At 42.1% G+C, this 7,219-nt stretch overlaps 1 long non-coding RNA gene across 1 annotated transcript; it reads left to right on the plus strand.

Moving 5' to 3' along the window:
* Positions 1–727: 727 nt before the first annotated feature.
* LOC308570328 lies at positions 728–5,031 on the plus strand. Its single transcript, XR_014001129.1, has 3 exons — positions 728–909; positions 2,387–2,471; positions 3,907–5,031. It is a non-coding gene; the product is annotated as an uncharacterized lncRNA (long non-coding RNA).
* The last annotated feature ends 2,188 nt before the right edge of the window (positions 5,032–7,219 follow it).

The raw sequence follows: 7,219 nt of genomic DNA on the forward strand, positions 1-7,219 counted from the left end.
CTTCCTGAGCTCCTCCTCCTGCCAGACCGACTCCATTCTGATTGGCCAGGTGGTGGCATTGGCACAAGAAGGTCTAAGCCTTTTGAATTCTTCCATGGGCCTTTTCCTTTGCACCACCAACGTTGGGTGTGTGGGTGTGTGTAAGCAATGTGAGGACCATAAAAGTCTTTTGGCAAACTCTAAGGTGGTAGAGATTTGGGTGAGGCGCATTGGTAGGCAAGTGAAGTGAGGAGCGATGGGAGCCCCTAGTACACACAATTATTTTGGTTAAGTATAGGAATATAGGAAGCTGCTTTATACTGAGTCAGACCCATGGTCCATTCAGTTCAGTATTGTCTACACTGGCTGGCAGCAGCTATCCAGGGTTTCAGACTGAAGTCTCTCCCAGCCATACCTGGAATTGTTGGGCATTGAAGCTGCATGCAAAGCAGATGCTGAGCTATGGCTAATCTACATCAAACTTGCAGTCAAAAAACAATGTTGGAAAAGGAATAACTTACATTAGTGTAACTTGTGCCATTGTAATTTATGCAGGCTTTCTGTAGTTAGGATTGATCTGTTAATAAGTAAATGAATGAATGAATAAAAATTCCCACACTTACTCCCAGGTAAGCAGATACAAGAATACGAGTTACTGATAAAATGGGGACTATTTTCCCACCCAGTGTGTGGTGAAATGCATACTTAAAGTACATAGCGCAGATTTCTGATTTCCCTTTTACTCATTTCCTGATTTGCAGTTCCAAGACACCAAATGTTCAAATGGGCCTCTGCTACAAATTCCCTTTTTTGGCACGGCAAAATCCTCTTTTCATTTTCACGATTAAGCACAGTTTGGTATTTGTTCCGTGATCTTAATCAAAAGGCTGGGATCAGGATTCTAGAGATTAACAATTTAAGGACAAAGTGGTAGGCCGTAAAATGGGGGGTGGGGGTGGTTAAGCTTACAAAACAAAGTGATATATAGTTTGGTCACCAACTGATTTTGATTTGACAGGAGATGGAAGATTGATGAAACAGGGTGATAAATTATTATAAACTAAAAGGCGACGAGAGATTTATGGTAAACAGTCATTCCAGATTGTCAGTAGACTCACACTCACACTCTCACACACTCTTTCTGTCACTGTATAACTTTTGTTATGACAGCTACACATTTTTGGAAGAAGGGCAAAGACATAAATAATCATAGCAGACCTGAGTCGGAACCATGTAAAGAGAGGAATTTGTCTAAGCCAATGACCCTAAGAATACGGCGTGCCACTGAAGTTCTAATGAAAACAAGAGGGCCTTCTTTCACATAATTCTTATAACTCAAGAGTTATGCATTTTGGATGAAAGCAATGGATATGCCAGTGCTATTTTCCTAGAAAAAGAGGTGCCGGAACTCACCAAGGACGCCTCCCTCTTTCTCTTAGAATGGCAATGGCACACACCTGAGAGGTTCTGGAACCCACCTGAGAAGTGCCAGAACTGAGTTCCGGAAAGTTCCCCCTTAACAAAAGTCCTCTGTATAATCAGGGTTTGTGACCAGGAAGAAAGAGTTCACTCCTCAAGCTCTTTACTTCTGGGGCATTTCTGTGGAGCAGAAATCGAGGGATTCCAATCCACCTTTCTCAGGTTATTTGCCGCCACACTCTGTGGACTCAGCAGTGGCTGGTGGAGGAGGACAAACTGTTGTCATTGATCGCCCAGCCTACAGAACGAATTGTGCATTTTATTCCGCAGAATAGGCTTGTGTGCTCTTCAGAGGAAGGAAGCATAATAATGACATCTCTGGCAGCAAGAGATTTTGCAGACTTCCCTCCTGGAGTGCACCATCATGACGCTATGGATCTGAGCCAATGGATTTGTTATGAATACATACTCCTCAGTGGTGCCAGGAACATGTCCTCATGGTGTGTGCTTGATGGAAAGCTACCACAGTGAGCCTCTCTCTCCCCCTGCTGTTAGATATTCATGACTCTGTGGCTGTTTGCATTTGACAGAATTGTCATTCAACCTGAAGACAAAACTCTATGCCTTTTAATCGATGTCTTTAAACCCAGTTCTCAAGGTTCTGTCACATTTTTCCATGGCCAAGATGGGCTTCTTAGTCACTGTATTTAAGTCTCACCTTGAATTAAAAGTCGAAGGCCACTGACAATTTGCAACAAAAACAACCACATTGAAAAGTCACAATATATTAAAAAAAAATTAAAACTAAAAACAGCAAGAGTAGAACATAGATTATAATAATAAGAGAATCCTTAAAATGGTAGCCACGTGAGACACATCAGAATTTAAAACTGCAGGATTATAACACAACAGCAGAGTAAAAGGCTAAAAATAGTGTTAATAACAGCTATGGTTTCTAATAATGGTTTCTTAATTGTTTCCTTTCTAGAAATAGAAGTATTTCCTGTATGGTGGAAATCCATTAGAAAGGAACAAGGCACACTTCCTTGGAAAGAGAATTCTGAAGCTTTAGTGTGAGTAGCAAAAAGGCCCCACTTTCCGGTCCCAACCAAAGCACACACAACCTTTTCATGTCCCCACTTTTCAGGATTTTGTGATACACAAAAGAAAGTCTGGATGAACCCTCAATAATATCAAATAAACAGAGTTCAGTGATGAAAAGAGGTAACCAAACTGATGAAACCAGGTAGGTTACGTCAATATAATCATACAGCTAAAACCAGGTAAAACAGTTACTACAATTATAAAAATGAGTGAAACAATTCCAAACAAATGCAAATATTAAACAAAACATCAGAAGTGGGCCCCACAAAAAATAACTCTCAAAGCGCAGGCTAAAGAGACGTATCTTCAGCATGTGACATATTACTCTGCTGATTTTATTTTATGAAACGTGCACAGAATTGGGCTACACCACTGAATACGAGCTTTACAAGAGGCTGTCTGTCTTATCAGAATTAAGAATAAACAGTTTGCAAGTGTTTGTTAAACATGAATATAGCACTGAGTGTAGCTTGCCCTGCAGAACAAGAGGATTAAGACTGAAAGTCCAAAGGGAAGTTTGGGAGAATGGAGCATTACTTGCAAGCAGAGCACATGACATTAGATTTGAAGCTTGACTAACATCTGTTACAGCCAGTTAATTAGTGCAGAGTCCTTTATTAGCCAGGAGGGGGAAAATAATTGCAGGTTTCCATATTTGTGGTCTGGGATAACTGCTGCCAGATGAGGCCAATTCAAAGTCCATAATTCGCTGCCCTTCGTGTGCATTCAGTAGATGAGTCTTCAGATAGCTTGAACTTGAAAATCCTTGCTCAACAATTAGTTTTGCTGAGTGGTGCTTTTTCTTGTACACCCTGTAAGTGGGGGAAAGTGCTGTAAACAATGAATCACATTACTTTGCCATTCCATCACTACCAGTTTCAGGATCTGCAACTGAATCACCCAGAGCACAATAGCACCAGGGAGCTTGCAAAAAAACACGTGGAATGACTGGAGTAGCCATGAAATGGGAAGGGGGAAGGGAAAGCAGGGATATGGGGAGAAAGTCATTTCAATTTGCATTTAAATGCGAGCTTTTAATTTTGCACTTTTTGAAACAATACATGGACCGAAATTCATCCAACACAATTGGCACTTCACCACATTTTGAAATGCAGTTCTCCAGCCAAGTAACGCGTACAAAAATGCATGTACCAGAGAAAAAAATTGTATATGTGATTGACAATAAATACATTGGGGGAATTTCTTTTGCCAGGAAAAGTGTGTCTGTGTATTAGAACGAATTGCATACAGACATGTGTATATTAGGAGACATTTGCACTAAAATGCTGATGACTTTTCATGAGGTTTTGCAAACTGATGCGGAAATGTGGAGAACTGTACTAGGCACTGGAAAAATGAGAAGCTGGGAGAAACCGAAATTGACCGATTCACCCATTCCTACAGGAACTTAGATGGAAGTACTTTCCGATTCCATCTCCTACTCATGAACAGCTTTTTGAAATTCATATACACACTGCCAGCAATATCAACCATCACTGAGAGAGATACGTTGCTGAAGTCCTCCCAGCTGTGAAAACTTCAACCAGGGCCTTGAAAGGCTTTTGATGTGTTATCTTTGGAATAAGATTTCCCCAAACATTTATATCCAACTTTTCTTCCACACTGGGACTAAAGGTTGTCTTCCATCCAGACACTCACCAGACTCGCAGCTCCTTAGCTTGTTAGGTTGTTGTATTATATGTCTTCCTTAGCCATGGTTATTTCGATCATCGCAGCCTAGAAACTACATTATCATGAAGTGAGATCAGCTTGAAACAAAACAAACTTTGGAAAAACAAGCAATTGCTTCTTTTATTGTCTTTAGGACACCTCGTGGTTAGCTCATGGTTTGTTAAACAAGCCATAGCTTAAAGAAATCATGACTTGGGGTTATGTGTGAACCAGGCAATTATATTCTGAAAGCATTTTCTCCTGTTTTTCCTAATGCAGACCTTTACATTACTATAAATTATACAACAGCACCCAATTTGCACTGAATGTAGGCCCAATTTTGTGTTATAGGATACCTGTGTTCCAATGGCTGCATCCTATTGTCATGAATGAGCCAGCCCCCAGGGAAGGTTTGTAGCCAGCTCCCAGTGACGGAAGTAACCAGGAAGAGAGAGGGTTAACTGCCAGGCAAGATGAGCACAGCCCAGTGCCAATTCCCCTGCCCTTAGGAATGTCAGTTGATAAGAGAATGGTGGAGAGTGAGCCTTAGCCCTGCCAACTCTCTCAAGAAGTGCAAAATACTGGGAATAGAGAAGGAAGCAGTTCATCAGTCAGGAAAGAGCGAAGAGACAATCCCTTAGAAAATGAGGAAGAGGTGGGAGCTGACCCTCTTAGTCCCAGGTCTTGGCGAATGGGAGGGCTACAGGATAGGAGGCAGTGCAAAAGACACCAGAGGGAAAAGTTCAGTTGCTTCTGGTCTCACTGGAAGTAGGCTTCAGACGGGTCATCATGATAAATGATGGCGAGGGCCGTTCGGAGTTATCTCTTTGTTTTGACAATAAATCATCCTTTAATAAACTACGCTCACTGTGTTATCAAACCAGGAACTGGACTCCTGACACCTATGCTGCTTTGGAAATGTATGAATGTAGGAACCACGAGAAAGGAGTAGGAGGTCATGAGAAGGACCGCACAAATGTCTCTTCTCCAATCTGATCTTTCATGATCCTGTTTACATGGTTCTTCTTCCTAAGTGTTCTTGGCCCCTTCCCCCATGGGGCCATCTTATATTATTGGAGCTGCCTGGGATGGACCTTGCCATCAAAACTGGACCATGCTTTTTTGTCAATGGATGTTTGATCTATGCTCAGATGCAAGGCTATTGTTAAAAACACCACAACTAAATTGGCAGTGAGGGATATCTAGGAGAAGTGAATTACATGCAGCCAATTGGTAGCATCTTACAAAATCAACTGATGAGGTAGTTGCTCAGATGGTGTCTCCATTTGATTCTCCAGTCTGCAAAGAACTGTCACGAGTCTGAAATAAATGCAAGTTTCAAAAGCACATTTTTACAATCTAGAAATAACTGCTCCAAATCTTGACAATAGTATGCCAACTGCAGTGTGTAACAAGGTTTTGCTTTTAAATTCAAACAAGCCTTGCAAGGTGCGGGTTAAAGGTGTCTTAAAAGAAAAGGAGGGAGGGGGTAGATGGAAGGAGCAACTATAGTGATTAATGTAAAGGTCACTTGACTGTTCAACTAAAATCAATCTCCTCCTCTGTAGCTATTTGGAACTTGGAGAAATGTAGCCCCTGTGGGGATTTAATAAGAGGAAATAGCAGGAATTTAGCCTTAGTAAAGCACGTGGAGAGGCCATGGCCGCTATTGCTCCTATGGCAGAACATTATATTGTGTATTTCTGTCAATGAGTGGGAAGATACCATGGTTCTCCTCCCAGGCCAGTGGAAATATGTATTATGCACTCGAAGACTGCAAGGCTACAAAATGTACCCAGGATAAATGACTTAGCCTGGCATAGGCTTGTATCCAATGAAGTCATCCTGGAAGTATAAGGACTTCTGATTGCTCAGTAGGACCACCTCTTCTGCCATCTTCTCATGCATCTCCCCAATGGGACAACTGATTTTGCAAACAAACAAACAGCAAAAATGAGATTTTAGAAGCATCACATTTCAGGTCTACTGGAAACAAAGCATCTTCGTGAACCATTTATATCTCACTGTGTCTTGATGCGGCTTCCGTTCCATGCAGTTGGGCTGCAACAGCTGAGTTTATTGGCATCTATTCTAGCAACAGTTGCTCCCAGAGCCCATCAGGATTTGGAACGATTTTCCAGCCGTGATTATGGTTTCACAGATAGCGTGGACCTTACCTTATTTAGAACATTTATAAACAGATGAACATTACAAAATATGGTATATAAGCACAGAACAATAAAAAATGCAATCAGTATGGGCAGATTAAACAGTTGTCAAAGAAGAAATCGGATGCTGCCTGCTGGTCATCTCATCCTTCGATAGCCTGCAAACCCTGCAAAAATAGCATCTGACCAAATGTGTATGTACAAAGTTGGAACATTTAATGGGCAGCGTGTTCCGCAAGGCTGGCGCCATTGCAAAGAAGGACCCTTTTCTTCCTTCCCCGTACCTGAACATAATACTTGTGCCATCTGACACATGTTGTTGTTGTTTAGTTGTGTCTGACTCTTCGTGACCCCATGGACCAGAGCACGCCAGGCACTTCTGTTTTCCACTGCCTCCTGCAGTTTGGTCAAACTCATGCTGATAGCTTCGAGAACACTGTCCAACCATCTCTTCCTCTGTTGTCCCCTTCTCCTTGTGCCCTCCATCTTTCCCAACATCAGGGTCTTTTCCAGGGAGTCTTCTCTTCTCATGATGTGGCAAAAGTATTGGAGCCTCTGCTTCAGGATCTGTCCTTCCAGTGAGCACTCAGGGCTGATTTCCTTAAGAATGGATGCGTTTGATCTTCTTGCAGTCCATTGGACTCTCAAGAATTCAAAAGCATCAATTCTTCGGCGATCAGCCTTCTTTATGGTCCAGCTCTCACTTCCATACATCACTACTGGGAAAACCATGGCTTTAACTATACGGGCCTTTGTTGGCAGGGTGATCTCTCTGCTTTTTAAGATGCTGTCTAGGTTTGTCCTGACCTGGAGCAGGAACCGGCAAGCCACTCCAGTATCCCTGTCAAGAAAACCCCATGGACAAATACTGACACATG

Source organism: Podarcis bocagei (assembly GCF_964188305.1).
Source record: "Podarcis bocagei genome assembly, chromosome: 12".
NCBI lineage: Eukaryota > Metazoa > Chordata > Lepidosauria > Squamata > Lacertidae > Podarcis > Podarcis bocagei.